The sequence below is a fragment of the Moschus berezovskii genome, chromosome 1, assembly GCF_049115385.1.
Source record: "Moschus berezovskii isolate FMDL1 chromosome 1, NW_MosBer_1.0, whole genome shotgun sequence".
Classification (NCBI taxonomy): domain Eukaryota; kingdom Metazoa; phylum Chordata; class Mammalia; order Artiodactyla; family Moschidae; genus Moschus; species Moschus berezovskii.
Window position 1 is genome coordinate 159,903,892 of NC_142460.1, and position 26,106 is coordinate 159,929,997.

Here is a 26,106-nt window from a genome sequence, read left to right on the forward strand (position 1 = left end):
AATGAATTCACACACCCTCTGGCTATTCGCTATTCTGGTCACCCAGCAATGCTTGCTGCCTCCTCAGACCATTAGAGGTATGGTCAATTCCTGATACAACCAAAAATGTCACAAACATGCTGATCAAATTGCATGGAAAGATTTGCGGACAGAAAGCAATGGAGGGTGTAATCCTCTTAGAATGAAAGGAGTGTGGAAAAAGAAAAAATCACCTATTAGAGTGTGCAAATAAGGTCCACAGTGGAAGGATGACGTGAAAATGCATCCTTTTACATATCCAGCACCAACTACTTATTTCTGCTTGTCTTCCTGCCTGCCAGTGTCTGAAATTGGCGTTATACACTCAAATAGGGCAAGCTACTTTACCAGGTGACCTTCTCCCCAGCTTCCTTCCCTACACTCAAATCAACTCCAGAATTGCCAGAGTTTGAGTTTATGAAGCTCTTCCAACATCTAGGCCCCTTGATTTGCTTCCTTTTCATTTATTTGCTTGTTTATCTGATTGCATTCCCACCAGTTTTCTGAGAGATGGATGCGAGAAAAAGGAGAAAGAAAAAAAAGTGGGCAAAATAGGCTTGGTGAAGAAGAGCTACAGTTACAATGGAAGCTAAAATACAGGATTTGTGATTAATGGGCAGATTTCATTATCTGGTACTGTTCTATAAGGAGTGCTGTCTCCCCTTACCAACCTGGAAAGAAAATCCATAATAACTACAAATTGCAATGCCTAAGAGTTCCTATTGTATGCTAATGTTGCACCAAAGCTAAGATCACTCTATATTCACAGGCAGAAGGCTGCACCTCCTGCAAGGTGTTAAGATGATTGTAAAAGTCACAATAATCAATTAAAACTGCAATTATCAAACAGAATATAAAACATACTGAACAATACCTATGGCACAGACTTACTGACTTATGTATAAACTCATTCAACAGCAAGCAGCATTTCTAATTTTTTCCACCATAATGTTTATGAGTTTAGAAATTAAGTAGTTCTTATAATTACAGAGAAATACTCATGTTACACATAAAACCAAGCAAACGGATATACATTTTGTCTAATAACAATACAAACATTTCCAAAGAATATTTTTGGTTATAATATTTGTCCTATTCCCTTTAGAATAGTTAGATTATCACTCTAAACTCTCCCCAGAGATACATGTTATCACAATTTTGACAGAAATATCACATAAAAGGAATCATATGTCATGGAACATTGTAATGAGAATGAACATTGGGAATCATCTAATCCAACCCTTTCTCATTTTAAAGCAAAGATATTGAGACTCAGGAGATTTAATATTTGCCCAGGATCACACAGCTTGCCAGTGGCTTAGTGAGAATTAGCACTTCCCTCTTGACTCTAATATATTGTTCTTTCCACTCTATCATTCTGCCCCTAGCCTTCAGGTAGAGCTAACCAAGGACCTGACTGCACCAGAAGGCCAGAGAACAGAAGCTCCAGATCAGAGTTTTCCCACTACATACTTCTCTCTACGTCTGTGTTTGGCTGAAATCTAATCGTCACATGCTTAAACCATGTACACTTCTTCAGGGGGTGACCCACAGATCTGCCCTGAGCATACTCTCAGGACAAGACATTTTTTCTTCCAGGGGCTTGTACTAGCCTTGCAGGGATGCTGCAAGTAGGAAGCTCTCCACTAAATAGAAAAATAAAAATAAACTACGATTCCTAGGATTCAAAGAGTCAGATACAGATTTTAAGATTTTCAAACTTAGAAAAAGATGAGACAGAAGTATTTATAGGATATTTAATTCCTCAGTGACTGCCTTCCAGGCCCAAATGGCATGAAAGTCAGTTAATCTGTAAATATTCCATATGCAAGAGACTCTCCAATAATCTATTCTTTTAAGGGCTCTGCTGTTCAAAACCCTACAGTGTCTCCCTCACACAGAATAAAAATTAAAGTTCTTAGACTGCACAGTAGGTTTTTTATAATCTGTTTAACACCATTTAAATAACATTGATTACTTGCTCTTGTAAAACCAATGCTGTATAAACTAACTATTACTGTGAAACAAATTAGCCCAAAACTTAGTGGCTTAGAACAACAATACCTCACAGAGATTCTGTGGGTCAGGAATCTGAGAGCAGCTTTACTGGCTGCTTCTAGTTTAGGGTCTCCCATGAGGTTGCAGTTACCTGAAAGCTTGACTAGAAGTGGAAGATCTGCTGCCAAGACGGCTTTCCCACAGCCTTGCTGTGGGCACCTCCCCAAAGAAATGCTGGTTCCTTAGGGCATGGCAGCTATTTCCCTTCAAAGACAGAGACTCAGGAAAGACAGCTTCAAGCTACAAGGTCTGCTTTGACCTAGCCTCAAAATCAGACATCATCATTTCTGTAATATCCTATTGGTAACACGGGACTATACAAAGGTGTCAATACCAGTAGGTGGGGATTGCAGGAGGCTATTGGAGGCTAGCTACTGTACACACCATACCAGCCACCACACTCTGCCATTTTGCCACAGGGTTGGCCCCTCCGCCTCCTGCTCATATTAAAATAGTTAGTAAAAAAAAGCATGTGATCTAGAGTTAGTAAAACTGGGTTTAATCTCAGTTAGTCAAAGCCTGGAGCCTGATTATGAGCAAATCTCTTAGTTTTACCTCCTGTATCTGTAACAGAAATACTATAACCCCTACTGAAAAAAGTAAGTGTGGTTACTAAATGAAGTTCAGTATAGAAAACTACTTTGTAGACTGCAGATAAGTAAAATTGTTTCTCAACCACCACTTTCCTTCTAGGCCTGCCTGTACACCACTGTTTCTTAAACCTTCTCCTCTCCATTGAAAGTCCCAGTGCCCTCTTCTGGGTTCTGACAGCACCATATGTATTCCCACACAGCCTTCTCACATTGTGCAATTATTATAAGTATTTGTTTAAATGAAATTCACTCCTACTAGCTTATACATTTCTTCAGGTCAGAATCTCTCATATCACTGTCTATTACAAAATAGTCAATAAATGTTTGATTAATCAAGCTAGCATGCCTTTATCCTTTAATCACCATCCAAAGAGACAGGAAGGCCTTTCTGCACACACAGTCCATGGGATACACATGATAGAACAGAGAAAGGTTAATTTTAGTTCTAGACAGTCAGAGCATCTTGATGCCTACGATGGAGAAAATAGTTGGGCACTTTGGAACATGTCTCAGATATCAAAAGCTGAGTTCCTAGGATAAATGATGATTTTTGGAGAACTGAGGAATACATGCCCAGCCAGTTTATCCCTCTATTGACAGAGGAGAGTCAGAGGAGTTTTGGGATAAGAGTGCAACAGGCAGAATTCTAAAGATGGACCTCCCTGACATTTCCTGTTCCTGGCTACTAATCCAGCCATTAATCTAGGTATTGCTCTTCAGGGACTTCACAGATGATATTAAGGTTATTCATAAACTGACCTTAAGACAGAGGTATTATCTGGGTGGGTCCAATGTAATTACCTCAGTCAGTGAAGTCAGGGAGAGACACAAGAAAAGGAAGGCAGAAAAGATGAGAAGGGAGGAGAGGTCAGAGAGATTCAAAATGTGAGGACTCAACCCACCATTGCTGCCTTTGAAGATGGAAGAAGGCAGCCATAAGCCAAGGAAAGTGGGGAGCCACATGAAGCTAAGGACAACCCCCAGGTGACATGCAGCAAAGAAATGGGTGTCTCGGGCATACAAAGGCAAGAAACTGGGAACTTCTAACAACTGAGTAAGCCTGAAGCGAACCTTGATTTCGGTCTTGTAAAGCCAAGTCTGTGAAGTCAGTAAAGTCACCCCAGACTCCTAACACAGCACTGTGAGATAATAAAATGCACATTATTTGAGCTGCGAAATGTCCAGTAATTTGTTATGGCAGCAATGGAAGACTAATGCAAAGAGTAAGAGTTAAATACTGCCATGGGTTTCTGAAAAGAAACAGAGCCTTCTCTCCCTATCTGCGCTTTGAACCAAGTCTATGCGGTTGGGGGATAAAGCAAAAGAAACCTCAGGTGAGTTCAGAAGCTGAGAGCAGCTTAGCACCCAGCAGGATCTGGAAGGACGGAAGAGCCAGCAGCACAAGGAGAGCATGGAGATGCATGGGGGCCACCATACAGGTCTGTGCTTTCTAGTGAGGTGAAGGAGAAAACCAAGAATTTCCGCCAAAGTATCAGAGAGGAAGGAACGAGAGGTATCAGCAGGGTCTGGGGCCTGGAAGGCAGAATGAAAACTTTCAGCTGTGCACTCGGCAGAACCAAAGACCACTGGAAACCCTACATCTGAATGGAAGTGTCACAGATCTCAGAATAACACCTAATCCCAAGAAACTTAACCTGAGGCAGAAGCAAAGTAGAAGGCAGAAGGAAAGAAACCCAAAATCAACTGAGTGTTTGCTCAAACTAGAGATTGAGGGGAAGTGTCTGGAAGTTTTCGAATTTACCATTAAGTTGGCAAGATTTCATTTTCAGCCAAAGGAGAAAATGGAGGCTCAAGAGGTAAGAAAATTCAGTTATAAACCAAGTTTTATTTTGTATACCAAGTCAGTGACTGATTATAATTGCCAGAGACAGATGCCATTTATCAAAGTTATTATCTTCCAAAAGCCATACTTCACATTCATCCTATAATTTAATATCCATAATAACCCTCCAAGCCTTGCACTGCTTTCATCTCTACTTCATAAGTAGAGAAACCAAGACTAAGACACATGAAGAAAACAGTCCAGAACGTGACAACTGGCAAATGGTAGATTCCAGATTCAAATATCTACCCACCGAGTATTTCCTCTTTGAATTCCTTTCAGTGAGTGTACAGAAGGGATGCTACTATTTAGGGAAGCATTTATAAATTCTTCTGTGATTATACTATCTATAAGACGACTTTTATGAATCCTTTGGTATCTCAGTAATAGCAATGGCATCTGTTAACTTATCTTGAAAGCACAGTCGTGCCAAGCAGCTCTAAGTGGCTTTTATGGATCATTTAAAAATTACGATTTTCTCCTGTTTATAGATGAGAAAAGTGAGGCCCTGACTTGTCTGAATGCACAGAGTAACAGGCAGGGCCGAGATCTGAACCCAGGCACTCCGACTTCAGTCTTCACCTTTACCCATGGGCTGCACAGTGTTCCTACCTTGAGTCACTCTTAAGACCTAAAGGTCAAAAAGAAATGCTGCACTGGCCCAGAAGAGAGATTCTGGAAGCAGCATGGAGGGGTGTTTACAGAAGAACATTGTTACACTCTATGACTATGCTTACTAATTTAGCGGTCCCTGAAGTGATCTAACTTTCTTTTCTTAACCTACTTCATTGCTTTGATGCTTAGGATACACCATCAATTTAATAATAGCTACTGAGGTTATAAGCAAACACATTTATTATAAGTCCTATTCAAAGTTCAGAAATACAAACAGTGTCAATAATAAGGATATGTATTTATATTTTTCAGCTTGTACCACCTCCTGGAAAAACAAATTCCAGTTCATTTATCCAATACTTTCTAAAAGCCGAGACTATAGAGTCAGAGATAAATGACCTGGTCCTGGTCTCACTGGACTCACAGGGACACTTTAACCAACAGCATGTGACACTTAGTGAGCAAACAGGAGGAGCAACTAGCTGGAAGGGGACGGGCTACGAGGAAAAGCTTTCTGGAAGAAGCCATGCTATCAGAATTCAATTTGTAAGGGTCTGAGAGCAAAGAGGTGGCCAAGATTTTAAAAAGAAGAGGCTATGACTTATGTAAGGGGGGTCGCACAGAGTCGGACATGACTAAAGCGACTTAGCAGCAGCAGCAGCAGCAAACACAGTAATAAGTTGAAAAACTTATTTCACTGACTTCTACTGAACTAACTCCTGAATTAACACTCACTTCACTTCAGCGGCATCTATACTAAAATTGGAAGCATATAGAGAAGATTAGCATGGCCCCATACAAGGATGAAAGGCAAATTTGTGAAGCATTGCATATTTTTAGCAAAGAGATGGAAGATTTAAAGAAGAAGCAAACATAGATGAAGAATAATACAATAACTGGAAAGAAAAATACACTAGAAGGCATCAATAACTGAATAACTGAGGCAGAAGAATGAATAAGCAAAATGGAACACATAATGCTGGAAATCACTGCCCTGGAACAGAAGAAATAAGAATGTAAAGAAACAGAACCAGTCTCAGAGACCTCTGGGACAACACTAAACACATGTGTATTAGCATTATAGGGGTACGAGAAGCAGAAGAGACAGAGAAAGAGCATTAGAAAGTATATGAAGAGATTAGAACTGAAAACTTTCCTAACATGAGAAAGGAAATACTCACTTGAGTGCAGGAAGTGCAGAGTCCTATACAAGATAAACTCAAGGAGAAACACACTAAGAAACATACTAATCAAACTGACAAAAATTAAAGACAAAGAAAAAATAACAGCAACAAGGGAAAAGCAACAAACAACATACAAGGAAACCCCTATAAGGTTATCAGCTGCTCTGTCAGCAGAAACTCTGCAGGCCAGAAAGGAGTGGCATGGCATCTTTAAAGAGATGAAAGGGAAACACTTACAACCAAGAATATTCTACCCAGCAAGGTTCTCATACAGATTTGAAAGAGAAAGCAAAAGTTTTAAAGACAAACAAAAGCTAAGAGAATTTAGCATCAGAAAATCATCATTACAACAAATCCTAAAGGAACTTATCTAGGTGGAAAAGAAAAGACCACAAATAGACTCAAGAAAATTATGAACTGGGAAACTCACCAGCAAAGGAAAACATAAAGGTAGGAATCATCCCTACACAAATTTGATATCAAAACCAGCAAACACGAGAAAAGGAGAGCACCGATGCAGGATACTGGAACAGCACTTGAAATTAAAAGACCAGCAAACTAAAACAACTTTGTATATAGACTGCTCTATCAAAACCTTATGGGAACCCAAAACCAACAATCTACAATAGATACAGACACAAAAGAGAAAAAGTCATCCAAAACCTGCACTAAAGATAGATATCAAATCACAAAAGATGAGAAGAAAAAAGGAAAGGAAGGAAAAAGCCATTAAAAAATCCAAAATAATTAAGAAAATGGAATAGGCATATAAATAATTACCTTTAATGCTCCAACCAAAAAAAAAGAAAAAAACAAAACATGGACTGACTGGCTGAACAGATAGAAAAATGAGGCCCATGTGCATGTTGTCTACAACAGACCCACTTCAGATCTAGGGACACATACAGGCTGAAAGTGAGGGAACAGAAAAAAGTATTTCATGCAAATAGAAATTTAAAAAAAGAGGAGCATTACTCATATCAGAACAAACAAACTTTAAAATAAGGAATGTTACAGGAGACAAAGATGGGCACTACATAATAATCACCGTAGTCAATGAAGCAGAAGATGTAGTTTGGGAATCTCCTTGCTTTTGCTATGATCCAGCTTATGTTGGAAATTTGATTTCTGGTTCCTCTGGCTTTTCAAAATCTAGCTTGTACATGTGGAAGTTACCAGTTCACACACTGCTAAAGGATTGAAGGATTTTGAGCATAATCTTGCTAGCATGTGAAATGAATGTAATTGTATGGAATGTAATTGTATGGTAATTTGAACATTCTTTGGTATTGCCTTTCTTTAGGATTAGAATGAAAACTGACATTTCCAGTCCTGTGACCACTGCTGAATTTTCCAAATTACGGGCATAATGAGTGCAGCACTCTAACAGCATCATTCCAGTTCAGTTCAGTTCAGTCGCTCAATTACATCCAACTCTTTGTGACACCATGGATGGCAGCATGCCAGGCTTCCCTGTCCATCACCAACTCCCAGAGCTTACTCAAACTCATGCCCATAAAGTCAGTGATGCCATCCAACCATCTCATCCTCTGTCGTCCTCTTCTCCTCCTGCCTTCAACCTTTCCCAGCATCAGGGTCTTTTCCAATGAGTCAGTTCTTCCTATCAGGTGGTCAGAGTACTGGGGCTTCAATTTCAGCATCAATCCTTCCAATGAATATTCAGGACTGATTTCCTTTAGGATTGACTGGTTTTATCCCCTTGCAATCCAAGGGACTCTCAAGAGTCTTCTCCAACACCATAGTTCAAAAGCATCAATTCTTCATTGCTCAGCTTTATGATCCAGCTCTCACATCCATACATGACTACTGGAAAAACCATAGCTTTGACTGTATGGACCTTTGTCAAAAAAATAATGTCTCTGCTTTTTAATATGCTGTCTAGGTTTGTCACAGCTTTTATTCTAAGGAGCAAGCATCTTTTAATTTCATGGCTGTAATCACCATCTACAGTGATTTTGGAGCCCATGAAAAAAAAGTCTGTCACAGTTTCCATCGTTTCTCTATCTGCCATGAAGTGAAGGACCAAATGCCATGACCTTTGAATGTTTTGACTGATCTTTGATTGTTTTTTGAATATTGAGTTTTCAGTCAGCTTTTTCACTCTCCTGTATCACTTTCACCAACAGCCTCTTCAGTTCCTCTTTACTTTCTGACATTGGGGTGGTATCTTCTGCATATCTGAAGTTATTGATATTCCTCCCAGAAATCTTGATTCTAGCTGTGCTTCATCCAGCCCAGCATTTCACATGATGTGCTCTGCATATAAGTTAAATAAATAGGGTGACAATATACAGCCTTGATTTACTCCTTTCCCATTTGGAACCAGTCCATTGTTCTGTGTCTGCTTCTAACTATTGCTTCTTGACCTGCATACAGATTTCTCAGGAGGCAGGTGAGGTGGTCTGGTATTCCCATCTCTTTAAGAATTTTCCACAGTTTGCTGTGATCCACACAGTCAAAGGCTTTGGCATAGTCAATAAAGTAGAAGTAGATGTTTTTCTGGAACTCTCTTGCTTTTTTGATAATTCAACAGATGTTGGCAATTTGATCTCTGATTCCTCTGCCTTTTCTAAATCCAGCTTAAACATCTGGAAGTTCTCGGTTCACGTACTGTTGAAGCTTTGCTTGGAGAATTTTGAGCATTGCTTTGCTAGCGTGTGAGATGAGTGCAATTCTGTGGCCGTTGAATGTGGCCGTTGTGTCCTTTGACTGCCTTTCTTTGGGATTGGAAAGAACACTGACCTTTTCTGGCCCAGTAGCCAGAGCTGAGCTTTCCAAATTTGCTGGCATACTGAGTGCAGCCCTTTAACAACATCATTCTTTAGGATTTAAATAGCTCAGCTGTAATTTCCTTACTCCAATAGCTCTGTTTGTAGTAATGCTTCCTAAGGCCCGCTTGACTTCATACTCCAGGATGTCTGGTTCTAGGTGAGTGACAACACGATCCTGGATATCTGGATCATCAAGAGCTTCATAGCATAGCTCTTCTGTGCGCTCTCGCCACGCATGCTTAGTCTCTTCTGCATCCGGTAGGCCTTTGCCATTTTTGCCCTTTATTGTGCCTATCTTTGCATCAGTGTTCCCTTGGTATCTCCAATCTTCTCAAAGAGATCTCTCGTCTTTCCCATTTTATTGTTTTCCCCTATGTCTTTGCATTGTTCACTTAAGAAGACTTCCTTATCTCTCTTTGCTGTTCTCTGGAACTCTGCAGTCAGCTGGGTATATCTTCCCCTTTCTCCTCTGCCTCTTGCTTCTCTTTTTTTCTCAGCTATTTCTAAGCCCTCCTCAGACAACCAATTTGTCTTCTAGTATTTCTTTCTCTTGAGGATGGTTTTGGTCACTGCCTCCTGTACAGAGTTATAAACCTCCACCCATATTTCTTCGGAGAAGGCAATGACAACCCACTCCAGTATTCTTGCCTGGAAAATCCCACGGACGGAGGAGCCTGGTAGGCTGCAGTCCATGGAGTCGCTAAGAGTCAGATACGACTGAGCGACTTTCACTTTCACTTTTCACTTTCATGCATTGGCAAAGGAAATGGCAACCCACTCCAGTGTTCCTGCCTGGAGAATTCCAGGGATGGCGGAGCCTGGTGAGCTGCCATCTATGGGGTCGCACAGAGTCGGACACAAGTGAAGTGACAGCAGCAGCAGCAGCATATTTCTTCAGGCACACTGTCTACCAGATCTAGTCCATTGAATCTATTTGTTACCTTCAACATATAATCATAAGGGCAACCTAGAAGAAATGGACAAATTCTTATAAACGTACATCTTTCCAAGATTGAACAAGGAATAAATAGAAAACACAGACCAAACAAGTTCCAAAACTGGAATTATGATTAATAAATCTTCCAATAAACAAAAGTTCAGGACCAGATGGCTTCAAAAGTGAATTCTATTAAACTGTTAGAGAAGAGGAAATACCCACCGTTATAAAATTTCCCAAAAAAATTTCAGAGGAAGGCACAGTCCCAAATTCATTCTATAAGGCCACCATCACCCTGATACCAAAACCAGAAAAAAATACTCCCCCCAAAAAAAAGAGAGAGAGAGAGAAAGAAAATAACAGTCCAAAATCACTGATGTTGACACAAAAATGCTCAACAAAATACTAGGAAATCACATGCAACAATACATTCAAAGGCTCATATACCATGATCAAGTGTATTTTATCCCAGGATTGCAATTCTTCAATATCCACAATCAGCGTAAAACAAGCTGAAGAATAAAAACTATATGATCATCTCAATAGACACAGAAAGAGCTTTGGACAAAAGTCAACACTCATGTATGAAAAAAGCTCTCCAGAAAGTGGTCTTAGATGGAACCTATCTCAACATAATAAAGGTCATATATGACAAACCTACAACTGATATCACGCTCAATGATGAAAAGCTGAAACTATTTCCTCTAACATCAGGAAGGCAAGGATGTCAATTTTCACCACTTTTATTCAACATAGTTTTGAAAGTCCTAGCCAGAGTTTTAGAAAAACATCTATTTCTGCTTCATTGACTATGCCAAAGCCTTTGACTGTGTGGATCACAATAAACTGTGGAACATTCTGAAAGAGATGGGAATCCCAGACCACCTGACCTGCCTCTTGAGAAACCTGTATGCAGGTCAGGAAGCAACAGTTAGAACTGGACATGGAACAACAGACTGGTTCCAAATAGGAAAAGGTGTACGTCAAGGTTGTATATTGTCACCTTGCTTATTTAACTTATATGCAGAGTACATCATGAGGAACGCTGGGCTGGAGGAAGCACAAGCTGGAATCAAGATTGCTGGGAGAAATATCAATAACCTCAGATATGCAGATGACACTACCCTTATGGCAGAAAGTGAAGAGGAACTCAAAAGCCTCTTGATGAAAGTGAAAGAGGAGAGTAAAAAGGTTGGTTTGAAGCTTAACATTCAGAAAACAAAGATCATGGCATCTGGTCCCATCACTTCATGGGAAATAGATGGAAAAACAGTGGAAACAGTGTCAGACTTTGTTTTTTTGGGCTCCAAAATCACTGCAGATGCTGACTGCAGCCATGAAATTAAAAGACGCTTGCTCCTTGGAAGGAAAGTTATGACCAACCTTGATAGTATATTAAAAAGCAGAGACATTACTTTGCCAACAAAGGTCCGTCTAGTCAAGGCAATGGTTTTTCCCGTGGTCATGTATGGATGTGAGAGTTGGACTGTGAAGAAGGCTGATCGCCGAAGAATCGATGCTTTTGAACTGTGGTGTTGGAGAAGACTCTTGAGAGTCCCTTATACTGCAAGGAGATCCAACCAGTCCATTCTAAAGGAGATCAATCCTGGATGTTCATTGGAGGGACTGATGCTAAAGCTGAAACTCCAATACTTTGGCCACCTCATGCGACGAGTTGACTCACTGGAAAAGACTCTGATGCTGGGAAAGGTTGGGGGCGGGAGGAGAAGGGGACGACGGAGAATGAGATGGCTGGATGGCATCACCGACTCTGTGGACATGAGTTTGAGTGAACTCCGGGAGTTGGTGATGGACAGGGAGGCCTGGCGTGCTGTGATTCATGGGGTCGCGGAGAGTCGGACACGACTGAGCGACTGAACTGAACTGAACTGAGCCACAACAGAGAAGAAAAAGAAATAAACCGAATTTAAATTGAAAAAAAAGAAGTAAAACTGCCACTACATATAGGAAATCCTAAATATGTGATCAGAAAACTACTAGAGCTTTTCAATGAATTTAGTAAAGTTGCAGGATACAAAATTAATACACAGAAGCCTCTTGTGCTACACACTAACAATGAAATATCAGAAAGAGAAATTAAGGAAACAATTTCATTTATTATCACATCAAAAAGAATAAAATACCAGGAATAAACCTACCTGAGGAGACAAAAGACTACTACTATGCAAACTATAAGACACTGATGAAAGAAATCAGAGATGACACATATAAACAGATATACCATGTTCTTGGACTGAGAGAATCAATATCGTCAAAAAGACTATACTACTCAAGGCAATCTATGGCTTCAATGTGATCCTTATTAAATTATCAACAGCATTTTTCACAGAACTAGAACAAAAACATTTTAAATTTATAAGAAAATACAAAAGACCCTGATTAGCCAAAGCAATCCTGAGAAAGAAAAACAGAGTTGGAGGAATTAGACTGCCCAACTTCAGATTATACTACAAAGCTACAGTCATCAAAACAGTATGGTACTCTTCTGAACTATAGATGAATGGAATAGTATAGAAAGCCCAGAAATAAACACATGTACCTATGGTCAATAAATCCATGACAAAGGAGGCAAGAATATATAATGGAGAAAATATAATCTCTTCAATAAGTGGCACTGGGAAAACTGGATAGCTACCTATAAAAGAATGATATTAGAACATTCTCTAACACCATACACAAAAAAAAAACTAAAAATTAATCAAAGGCTAAATGCAAGGCTGGACACTATAAAACTCTTAGAGGAAAACATAGGCAGAATGCTCTTTGACATAAGTCACAGTAATATATTTTTTGATCCACCTCATAGAATAATGAAAATAAAAACAAAAGTAAACAAAAAGCACCTAATTAAATTTAAAAATTCCTGCACAACAAAGGAAGCCATCAACAAAACAAAAAGACAACCAACAGAATGAGAAAATATATTTGCAAACAAAGTAACAGGCAAGGAATTAATCTCCAAAATACACAAACAGCTCATGCAGTTCTATGTCAGAAAAACAGACAACCCAATAAAAAAAATGGGCAGAAGATCTAGACATTTCTCCAAAGAAAACAGATTATTAACAAGCACATGGAAAGATGTTCAACATCACTAATTAGGAGAGAAATGCAAATCAAAACTACAATGAGGTACCACCCGATATCAGTTAGAATGGCCATCATCAAAAAGTTTGCAAATATTAAATGCTGGAGAGGGTATGGAGAAAAGGGAACTCTTCTACACTCTTGGTGGGAATGTAAACTGTACAACCACTACGGAGAACAGGTTGGAGCTTACTTAGAAAACTAAAAACAGAGCTACCATATGACTCTGCAATCCCACTCCTGGGCATACATCAGGAGAAAAACATAAACTGAAAGGATATATGCACCTCAATGTGTTCATGGCAGCACAGTTTACAACAGCCGAAACACAGAAGCAATCTACATGTCCATCAACAGAGGAATGGACACGGAAGATGTGGTACATACACACAATGGAATATTACTCAGTCATTTAAAAAAGAATGAAATAATGGCATTTGTAGCAATAAAGATGGACTCAAGAGATTATCAAACTAAGTGAAGTAAGTCAGATGAAGAAATACAAATATCATATAATATCACTCATATGTCAAATCTAATTTTTAAAAAAGAAGTGAACTATTTACAAAACAGAAACAGATTTACAGGTTGAAAACAAACTTATGGTTTCCAAAGGGGACACCTGGAGAGGAGGGATAAATCAGGAGCTTGGGATGAACAAACACACTAGTCTGTAAAATACAGATAACCACCATGGACCTACTCTGTAGCACAGAGAACTCTACTCAATATTCTGTGATAACCTAGATGAGAAAACAATCTAAAAAAGAATGAATATTTGTATATTTGAGTTGGACACGACTGAGCGACTGAACTGAACTGAACTGAATAGCAAGGAGAGATAAGAAAGACTTCCTCAGCAATCAATGCAAAGAAATAGAGGAAAACAACAGAATAGGAAAAACATTTTCTTGAAGAGATCTCTTCAAGAAAATTAGAGATATCAAGGGAACATTTCATGCAAAGATAGGCTCGATAAAGGACAGAAATGGTATGGACCTAACAGAAGCAGAAGATATTAAGAAGAGGTGGCAAGAATACACAGAAGAACTGTACAAAAACGATCTTCACAACAAAGATAATCACGATGGCGTGAGCACTCACCTGGAACCAGACATCTTGGAATGTGAAGTCAAGTGGGCCTTAGAGAGCATCACTACGAGCAAAGCTAGTGGAGGTGATGGAATTCCAATTGAGTTACTTCAAATCCTGAAAGATGATGCTGTGAAAGTGCTGCACTCAACATCCATTTCTGCTTCATTGACTGTGCCAAAGCCTTTGACTGTGTGGATCACAATAAACTGTGGAACATTCTGAAAGAGATGGGAATACCAGACCACCTGACCTGCCTCTTGAGAAACCTGTATGCAGGTCAGGAAGCAACAGTCAGAACTGTACATGGAACAACAGACTGGTTCCAAATAGGAAAAGGAGTGCGTCAAGGTTGTATATTGTCACCCTGCTTATTTAACTTCTATGCAGAGTACATCATGAGAAACGCTGGTCTGGAAGAAGCACAAGCTGGAATCAAGATTCCCGGGAGAAATATCAATAACCTCAGATATGCAGATGACACCACCATTATGGCAGAAATTGAAGAGGAACTCAAAAGCCTCTTGATGAAAGTGAAAGAGGAGAGTGAAAAGGTTGGCTTGAAGCTCAACATTCAGAAAACTGGTGTCATCTGCATATCCTGGAACTTGCTCAAACTCATGTCCATTGAGCTGACGATGCCATCCAACCATTTCATCCTCTGTTGTGCCCTTCTTCTCCTGCCCTCTATCTTTCCCAGCATCAGGGTCTTTTCCAATGAGTCAGCTGTTTGCATCAGTTGGCCAAAGTATTGGAATTTCAGCTTTGGCATCAGTCCCTGCAATGAATATTCAGGACTGATTTCCTTTAGGAGTGACCTGTCTGATCTACTGACATACCCAAATTTAACAAAGGCCATATGTGGTAAGCCCAAAACTAACACCGTACCGTACTCAACAGTGAAGAGATGAAAGTTTTTCCTCTAAGATCAGAAACAAGACAAGGATGTCCACTCCAGTCATTTTTATTAAACTCAGTACTGGACATTTTAGCCAGAGAAATTAGGCAAGAAAAAAAGGCATCCAAATTGGAAAGGAAGAAGTAAAACTTGTTTCCATTTGCAGCTGCCATGATACTGTATATGGAAAACTCAGCAACTGTATCAAAAACTTGTTAGAACTATACTAAGCAAATTCAGTAAAGACAGGATAAAAAATCAATACACCAAAGTCAGCTGCACTTCTATACAGTGATAATGAACTATCAGAAAAAGAAATTAGAAAAATAAACCCAATTACAGCTGTATCAAACAATAAAATACCAAGGAAGGAAATAAACCAAGGAGGTGAAAGATCTCTGTACTGGAAACCACAAGACACTGATGAAACAAATTGAAGAAGATACAAATAAATGGAAAGATATTCCACACTCATGAATTGAAAGAATTAGTATTGTTAAACTGTTCATACTACCAAAAGCATCATACAGATTCAATCTAACCTCTATTAAAATTTCAATGGAATTTTTCACAGAAATAATAGTCTTTAAATTTGTATGGAAACACAAAAGACCTCAAATAGACAAAGTAAGTTTAAGAATAATAAAGCTGGACGTATCACACTCTCTGATTTCAAACTATATTACAAAGCTGTAGTAATTAAAACAATGTGGTATTTGCATAAAAAGGACACTTAGATCTATGGAACAAAATAGAGGGCCCAGAAATTAATCCACATATATATGGTAAATTAATCTGTGACAAAGGACCCAAAAATATACAATGGGGAAAGGACAATTTCTTTAATAAAAGATGCTGGAAAAACTGGACAACTATATGCAAAAGAATAAAACTGGACAACTATCTCATAACATACAAAAACTGACCCTAAATGGATAAAATACTGGAATGTAAGACATAACACCATAAAACTTCTAGAAGAAAAGATAGGTGGTAAACTTCTTGACATAGGTGTTGGTGATGATTTTTTGAATCTTCATCAAATGCAAAAGAATAAGGGCAAAAATAAATGAGTGGGAATACATCAACATAAAATGCTTCTGCACAGCAAAGGAAACCACCAAACAATGATAAGACAACCCATAGAATGAAAGGAAAATTTTGCAAATTATGTATCTGACAAGGGACTAATCATTGATGCTTCTGAACTGTGGTGTTGAAGAAGACAAGTGAGAGTCCCTTGGATTGCAAGGAGATCCAACCAGTCCATTCTAAAGGAGATCAATCCTGGGTGTTCACTGGAAGGACTGATGCTGAAGCTGAAGCTCCAATACTTGGGCCGCCTGATGCAAAGAACTGACTCACTGGAAAAGACCCGAATGCTGGGAAAGACTGAAGGCAGGAGGAGAAGGGGACAACAGAGGGTGAGATGGTTGGATGGCATCACTAAGTCTATGGACATGAGTCTGACCAAGGTACAGGAGTTGGTGATGGACAGGGAAGCCTGGTGTGCTGCAGTCCATGGGGTTGCAAAGAGACACGACTGAGCGACTGAACTGAAGGGACTAATATCCAAAAGAACAATATATAAAGAATTCATACAACTCAATAGCAAAAACATAAATACAAATAAAAAGTCTCACAAACAATCCAACTAAAAATAGGTATAAGAGCTGAATAGATACTTTTTTTTCCAAAGAAGACATACAGATGCCCAATAGGTACATGAAAAGAAGTTCAACATCATTAATCTGTGTTGCTGTTGTTTAGTCACTAAGTTTTGTCTGACTCTTTTTGACCCCATGGACTGTAGCCCAGCAGACTCCTCTGTCCATGGGACTGAGAAATGCAAATCAAAACCACAGTAAGATATCACATTATACCTTTTAGAATGGCTATTATGGAAAAGACAAGAAATAACCAGTATTGGCAAAGATGTGCAAAAAAGTGAACCTTTGTGTACTGTTGATGGGAATGTAAATTGGTAAAACCAATATAGAAAACAGTATGTAGGTTTCAGAAAATTAAAAACAGAACTATATATGATCTAGTAATTCCTCTTCTGGGTATTTATCCAAAGAAAATGAAAATACTCCTTTGAAAAGATAAGTGTATTCCTGTGTTTATCACAGACTTAGCCAAGATATGGAACCAATCTAAGTGTCCATCAATGGATGAATGAATTAAGAAAATTGCTGTGTATACATACATATATATGTGTGTGTGTATGTACATATAATGGAGTATTTTTCAGCCATAAAAAGAATAAAATTTTGCCATAGGTGACAACAGGGGATGGACCTCAAGGACATTATGCTAAGTGAAATAAGTTAGAGAAAGACAAATGCAATATACTCTTATATGTGGAGTTTAAAGAACAAAAACAAGCTCAGAGATACAGAAAACAGACTGGCAGTTACAAGATGTGGGGATGAGAACTAGGGGTGGGAGTAATGAGTGAACTTTTTTATAAATTTAAATGGAATAAAATTTTTAAATAAATTTTTTTTTTAAAAAAATGATTTTTACCAGAAAAATCTAAACCATGAGAAATCTTTTCCTTTCTGTCTCCTCCTTAAATCTCAAGTATACTCAAAATGCATTCAGTTCAGTTCAGTTCAGTCACTCAGTCGTATCCGACTCTCTGCGACCCCATGAGTCACAGCACGCCAGGTCTCCCTGTGTAAGGCTTTGGTTTGAATACAAGATGTTTAAATTGATCCTTTAAATACCAAATACCACAGACGCAGAACTATGAACCTTGTGTGATTGCTTTTGTAAACATACTGCATTCTGGAGACAGATCAAAGACTGTATCTTGCTCCTATAACGACCCATGGTCATGGCCTCTATGTAATTTCAATAACAATGGAGTAGTCAATTTAATCAAGTTTCAGTTTTTTTCCTTCATGTATACACAGTGAACATGCATAGGGGCTGATGGAGAAAATAATGGGGAGGATACTCGCAGTACAGATAACAGACCATGGCATTTCCTTCACCAAGACACCCGGACATGGCCCTTGAACAGGGCCAACTGTTCAAGGTAAGTTGAATCATCCCCTGGTTTCTTGGCTGTCATATTTGCAAACCTTCATCCTCTCCTCACTGGTCATTTATTCAATTTCAGTTCACTCATCATAATTTTCTGGGCTTTGCACCAAACTATCTAAATATACTTGGTCTTCTAAAATGTGAGGAATATAACCCACAGAAAATTGCAGAGACTGAATTAAGAGAAAAAGCAGTCGCAATCAAGCAGGCCTTCAGAATTTGTACTGTGTCTTTACCACTGATTGTCTCGTCTGATAAACCTTATACAATAAGATTTATAGGAAAGACACGGCGCATACATTTGGGTGAGACACAACCATCAGAATTGTGTGCTCGGATGAGTTGAGGTCATTCGTATACAATCCAAAGAACAAAGAGATTGTGCTGCTCATTAACAGAGACATTCTAAGATCCTAACACTGCAGGTGGCTCAGTGGCAAAGATCTGCCTGCCAATGCAGGAGATGTAGGAGATGTGGGTTCAATATTTGGGTGGGAAGAACCCCTCGAGGAGAAAATGGCAACCGACTCCAGTATTCCTGCCTGGAAAATCCCATGGACAGAGGAGCCTGGCAGGCTACAGAATCGGACACAACTGAGCAACTGAGCACAGAAGTTCCTCAGAGTCTCCCTCATCTTCCAGTCACACTGAAAAATGCTGCCCTCTGCATACTCATGAGAGAATATGCGTGAGCACTGCTCACATGCTCCAGGAAGATACTGTGAAACAGCGTATGAAGACTGGATCTTCATTCTTTGGGATAACCTCAGACAGTCCTCTTTCTTTAGAATAGCTTACGGCTTCATAGCCAAGATGGCAAAAGTGAGAAAACTGCTGTTGGATAAAAAGAATATTTGCAAGGGAACAAAAGAAACAGCTTTCAGCTTAGGCACAATTATTGTGTTCTATGGAGAATTTTTATTTTTCATAATAAATTAAAAGTTAATAAACGTAAATTAGAGCGGTTTTTTACAGAGGCTGAGAGACAGGCACTGCATAGTAGATGGAACCACCTCCTGTCTCTGACTACACGCACCCACAAGTCTCACAAACCTCTTCTAGTCCATTATCTGAAATGAGATTAATGAGTCATGCCTTTGAATCCACTACTAGAACACAAATTCCTTTTGAGCTGCAGCATATCAGCTATTAATCACCTCTTAATTAATCAGAAAATAAGAAGCTAGTTATCTAGAAAGGGCTGAAGGGAATGAAGGGAAAAATGGAATTATGCATTTATTGACAATTTTGGAGGATCTACTAACTGAACATCATAGTACCAAGTGGGGATACAGTGATGAATTAATTCATTCACTCACTCACTGCCTCCCTTTTTCACTCATTAATTCATTCAACAGATATATCAGGAACTGGGATATAAATTTTGCCCTCAGTTCAACTATAACCCAGTAAAAAAAATATTATTTGTACCTACAAAGCAGGAAACTATGAATTTTTAAAATGGTATTAGTATGGAAGTTAGTAGGTAAAAAAGATTAATATAGATGAAGTGATAAAATAGGGCTTCATGGAAAAGGCATTTAGCCTAAATCTTGAAGGGTGGCTAGCACATGAAAATGCCAAGTGGGAGAGATGGCTTAAGAAATGGCATAAAAATGCTAACCTACTGTTTAAGGGAGCCAGCTGGCATGAGGCAGCAGAACTCTACTGGTGCCAAATGCTGTGGGGATGCAAGGAGGGAAAGAAAATGAAGAGGTGTATAGAAAGGGAGGAAATTCCAGAGGCAGACAGCATGCCATGCTTTACCAGTATGCTTGGGGGGAGGCCTGCACTTATTTATGTTGCAGGCTTTATTCTTCCGAAAGTATAACTTTGTGGATCTTGGAGATCATCTACCCAAAAAGCCCTAATTTTACAGAAGAGAAAGTAGGAGTTTGATAAATTATCCAAGGCCACAGAGATGTAGATGGCTGATTTAACCCTATGACTAAGTTCAGTTCAGTTCAGTCGCTCAGTCGTGTCCGACTCTTTGCGACCCTGTGAATCACAGCACGCCAGGCCTCCCTGTCCATCACCAACTCCCGGAGTTCACTCAAACTCATGTCCATCGAGTTGGTGATGCCATCCAGCCATCTCATTCTCGGTCGTCCCCTTCTCCTCCTGACCCCAATCCCTCCCAGCATCAGAGTCTTTTCCAGTGAGTCAACTCATCACATGAGGTGGCCAAAGTATTGGAGTTTCAGCTTTAGCATCAGTCCTTCCAATGAACACCCAGGACTGGTCTCCTTTAGGATGGACTGGTTGGATCTCCTTGCAGTCCAAGGGACTCTCAAGAGTCTTCTCTAGCACCACGGTTCAGAAGCATCAATTCTTCGGCGATCAGCTTTCTTCACAGTCCAACTCTCACATCCATACATGACCACTGGAAAAACCATAGCCTTGACTAGACGGACCTTTGTTGGCAAAGTCATGTCTCTGCTTTTTAATATACTATCTAGGTTGGTCATAACTTTCCTTCCAAGGAGTAAGCGTCTTTTAATTTCATGGCTGCAATCAGCATCCGCAGTGATGATTGAGTTACCCTTAAACAAATGAATGTAGCATTTTTCCACTTGTGTCAAAAGTTATCAAGGTAGCTAGCAGCATCTCCGTGTGTGTATGTGTGTACACATGCAAGAAGAGGAAGACAGAATGATCAACTCTGATATTAATCAGGAGACACATGAGATATGAGAAGGTTAAGAAACACAGACCTGTATATCTTCATATCATGAGAGAAGTTCCTTTTGGAACAAGGACTTAACTGGAAACTTGGCCTCCAATATTTGCCATCTATACAATAGTGGTCTATGGCTTCCCTGGTGGCTCTGACAGTAAAGAACCCGCCTGCAAGGCAGGAGACCTGGGTTCGATCCCTGGGTTGGGAAGATTCCCTGGAGGAGGGCATGGCAACCTACTCTAATATTCTTGCCTGGAGAATCTCCATGGCAGAGTCGTCTGGCGGGTTACAGTCCATGGGGTTGAAAAGAGTCAAACATGACTGAGTGACTAAGCACAGCACAGCATGAACTATAACAACTCAAGCTTCTAAGATCTTAGCTGTTAAGGTGCCTGCTTTACACATCAGTTCCCCTCACTGTCATTACTACTGTTATAAATTTAAATAGAAGGTTTATAGATGGCCAAGGACTGACTTCTCAGCAGGATAAAATGGAACCAGAAGAGAAGTCACAACTATTCACCACTTGAGTTTAAACGAATTGAAAGCATCTCTATTCATAGCTAGATTTCCAATTCAGAAAGATAAGCTGTCTTAACAGTAAACATGAAATGCTAGGAAAGACATAAAACATATTTAAAAGATGTTGCACTGGGCCTTCTAACTGTTCTTAGAAATTTCTGCCTCCATCAAAATTAACTTTCCTCTACTCAGTAAGTTATATTAATTTTTCATAATTCCAGATCATTCAGAGCACTGTTGAGCACACAGAATGTTTACAAATCACAGAATTAGACAGTACTGGCAAATATTTTAGACATTATCTAATCTGACTCTATTTTCATATAGATGGAACTAGCCAAGAGAAACAGTTATTTGGGCTAATCTTCCTGGTGGCTCAGAGGTTAAAGCGTCTGCCTGCAACGCGGAAGACCTGGGTTCAATCCCTGGGTCAGGAAGATCCCCTGGAGAAGGAAATGGCAACCCACTCCAGTATTCTTGCCTGGAGAATCCCATGGATGGAGGAGCCTGGTGGGCTTCAGTCCATGGGGTCGCAAAGAGTTGGACATGACTGAGCGACTTCACTTTCATACACATAATAAAGATATAGAACCAGTTCCAGAAGATTTTCTGACTTTGCCCACCTATGGCCTGTGGAATAAGCTTTCTTACTGTCCTCCTTGTTGGCCAGGTGGGAGGAAGATTTTACTCCCCTTACCAAGAGAGCAGCATGCTCAGGGTCCAGGCTCTTATCAGGGACAGTTCCAGCTCCCCACCTCAAGTGAGACTTCATTTTAACCTCTCAAATCCTTACCCACAAACATAAAATATTAAAAGGGAGATTATCTTCTTCCTCCCAAGCTGCTAATGTGACAGAATAACCTGTCAAGTAAGTTTAAGTGAACAATTTTAGATACTTCCAAGCTTTGTGCCACTTCATTCTACATAATTTCCCTTTTTACTTTTAAATATCTGATGCTTTATGAATGAATGTATTATAAATACATCTTCAGAAAGTAATATAGAATCAGAAGCTTTGGACATATCCTACAATGCAGAATGCACAAGGGTAGGCCCTTTTGATGGAAAGTGAAGTTGCCACTGATATCATCTCAGTAATTAATATCAAGACTACACTATGGCCAGTTTCTAAGGATCATATCTGCAACTCAGGATTTCTGATCCAGAGGCAATGGCCCCAGTGGGATGGAGCTTGAAGGCATCATCAAGAGTAACTGAATAAGACTGTTGACAGCTTCAATGACACAAAACTTTCGGAGTCACTCCTCCATGGCTTCTATGCCTATGGTTTTGGGAAGCCCTCTGACATCCAACAGAATGAAATGGGAACTCATTCCAGTATTCTTGCCTGGAGAATCCCAGGGACAGAGGAGCCTGGTGGGCTGCGGTCTATGGGGTCACACAGAGTTGGACAAGACTGAAGCGACTTAGCAGCAGCAGCAGCTGACATCCAGCAGCAAGCCATTTTTCCTGTATCAAGGGTTACAATTTGATCACTCCAGTCCAATCTGAGACTGGGATAATGGTCACTTTTGCCATATCAATTCTGCAACAGATTGAATTAGATCTAAAGGCCAGCTAGGCCTTGGTCCCAGCACTCACTAAGAGTTGGCTCAGCAAATACAGAAGGTATATGGCCAGAGGAGATTACATGGTTGCCTCATGCCATACCTGCAGCATAGGTACCAATGTGTGTGCTGAGGTGCAGAAGCTGTAGATGGAAGCTCCATCGTGGGTATCCCAGGTCATGTGTTCAACATACTTAACTGGAGATACTTGTCTCCCAGATACGTCAAGATGTTTGTACTGGATGAAGCTGATGAAATGTGAAGCTGGAGGTTCAAGGAACAGATCTATAACATATTCCTAAAGCTCAATACCAACACCAAGGTGGCTTTGCTGTCACCTACAATGCCCTCTGATGTGCCTGACGTGACTAAGAAGTTCATGAGGGCCCAGCTGGAATTCTTGTCAAGAAGGAAGAGTTAATGCTGGAAGGTATCAGCTAATTCTATACCAATGTAGAATGATAAGAGTGGAAGCTAGACACACTGTGTGGCTTGTATGAAACCCTGACCATCACCCAGGCAGTAATCTTCATCAAACCCCAAAGGAAGGTGGATTGGCTCACTGACCAGATGCATGCCTGAGACACTGCCATCTCTGTCATGCACTGAGATATGGACCAAAAGAGATAAGATGTTACTATAAAGAGTTCTGCTCTGACTCTAGCAGAGTATTTTTTAATATTTTTATATCATTATTCAGTATTGACCATCTTGTGATGTCCATGTGTAGAGTTGTCTCTTGTTTTGTTGAAGGGGGTGCTTGCTATGACCAGTGTGTTTTCTTGGCAAAATTCTGTTAGCCTTTGCCTTGTTTCATTTTGTATTCCAAGGCCAAACTTGCCTGTTACTCCAGGTACCTCTCGAATTCCTACTTTTGCATTCCAATCCCCTATAATGAAAAGGACATCTTTTTTTTTTTTTTTTGGTGTTAGTTCTAGAAGGTTTTATAGGTCTTCATAGAACCATTCAACTTCAGCTTCTTTAGCAATAGTGGTTGGGGCATAGACTTGGATTACTGTGATATTGAATGGTTTTCCTTGCAAACAAACACATATCATTCTGTCGCTTTTGAGACTGCACCCAAGTACTGCATTTGGGACTCTTTTGTTGACTATGAGGGCTACTCCATTTATTCCAAGGGATTCTTGCCCAAAGGAATAGATACAATGGTCATATTAATTAGATGCACTCATTCCTGTCCATTTTAGTTCACTGATGTCGATATTCACTCTTGGTATCTCCTATTGGAGAAGCCCTATACAGTCAAAAAACACAAGACTGGGAGCTGACTGTGTTCAGATCATGAACTCCTTATTGCAAAATTCAGACTTAAATTGAAGAAAGCCGTGAAAACGAATAGGCCATTCAAAAAGTGAAAGTTGCTCAGTTGTGTCAGACTCTTTGTGACTCCACAGACTATACAGTTCATGGAATTGTCCAGGCTAGAATACTGGAATGGGTAGCGGTTCCCTTCTCCAGGAGATCTTCCCAACCAAGGGATCAAACCCAGGTCTCCCACATTGCAGGCAGATTCTTTACCAGGTGAGCCACCAGGGAAACCCAAGAATACTGGAATAGGTAGCTATTCCCATCTCCAGGGGATCTTCCAAACCCAGGGATTGAACCCAGGTCTACACATTACAGGTGTATTCTTTACCACTGAGCTACCAGGGAAGCCCTTCAGGTATGAGTTAAATCAAATCCCTTACGATTATACAGTAAAAGTGATAAATAGATTCAAGGGATTAGATCTGATAGAGTGTCTGAAGAACTGTCAGGGGAGATTTGTAACACTGTACAGGAGGCAGTGATCAAAACCATCCACAAGCAAAAGAAATGCAAAAAGAAAAAATGGTTGTCTGAGGTGGCATTACAAATAGTTGAGAAAAGAAGAGAAACAAAAAGCAAAGAAGAAAAGGAAAGATATGCTCATCTGAATGCAGAGTTCCAAAAAATAGCAAGGAGAGACAGGAAAGCCCTCCTAAGTGATCAACGCAAAGAAATAGAGGAAAACAACAGAATGGAAAAGACTAGAGATCTCTTCAAGAAAATTAGAGATACCAAGGGAACATTTCATGCAAAGATGGGCACAATAAAGGACAGAAAGAGTATGGACCTAACAGAAGCAAAAGATATTAAGAAGAGGTGGCAAGAATACACAGAAAAACTATATAAGAAAGATCTTAATGACCCAGATAACCACAATGGTGTGCTCACTCACCTATAGCCAGACATCACGGAGTGTAAAGTCAAATGGACTTTCAGTTCAGTTCAGTCGCTCAGTCGTGTCCGACTCTCCGCGACCCCATGAATCACAGCACGCCAGGCCTCCCTGTCCATCACCAACTCCCGGAGTACACTCAAACTCATGTCCACAGAGTCGGTGATGCCATCCAGCCATCTCATTCTCCGTCGTCCCCTTCTCCTCCCGCCCCCAACCTTTCCCAGCATCAGAGTCTTTTCCAGTGAGTCAACTCGTCTCATGAGGTGGCCAAAGTATTGGAGTTTCAGCTTTATCATCAGTCCCTCCAATGAACATCCAGGATTGATCTCCTTTAGAATGGACTGGTTGGATCTCCTTGCAGTATAAGGGACTCTCAAGAGTCTTCTCCAACACCACAGTTCAAAAGCATCGATTCTTCGGCGATCAGCTTTCTTCACAGTCCAACTCTCACATCCATACATGACCACGGGAAAAACCATTGCCTTGACTAGACGGACCTTGGTCGGCAAAGTAATGTCTCTGCTTTTTAATATACTATCAAGGTTGGTCATAACTTTCCTTCCAAGGAGCAAGCGTCTTTTAATTTCATGGCTGCAATCAGCATCTGCAGTGATTTTGGAGCCCAAAAAAACAAAGTCTGACACTGTTTCCACTGTTTTTCCATCTATTTCCCATGAAGTGATGGGACCAGATGCCATGATCTTTGTTTTCTGAATGTTGAGCTTCAAGCCAACCTTTTCACTCTCCTCTTTCACTTTCATCAAGAGGCTTTTGAGTTCCTCTTCACTTTCTGCCATAAGGGTAGTGTCATCTGCATATCTGAGGTTATTGATATTTCTCCCAGCAATCTTGATTCCAGCTTGTGCTTCTTCCAGCCCAGCGTTCCTCATGATGTACTCTGCATATAAGTTAAATAAGCA

At 40.0% G+C, this 26,106-nt stretch overlaps 1 protein-coding gene, 1 non-coding gene and 1 pseudogene across 3 annotated transcripts in view; 2 read left to right on the plus strand and 1 right to left on the minus strand.

Moving 5' to 3' along the window:
* The window catches only part of TMEM108 (transmembrane protein 108), a 413,918-nt gene that overhangs the window by 300,031 nt on the left and 87,781 nt on the right, over window positions 1-26,106 (minus strand). The window lies entirely within an intron of this gene.
* Window positions 5,861-5,965, plus strand: LOC129554146 (U6 spliceosomal RNA). Its single transcript, XR_008685568.2, has one exon. It is a non-coding gene; the product is annotated as a U6 spliceosomal RNA (small nuclear RNA).
* Window positions 18,155-26,106, plus strand: part of LOC129552191 (eukaryotic initiation factor 4A-I-like) — a 95,168-nt pseudogene continuing 87,216 nt past the window's right edge.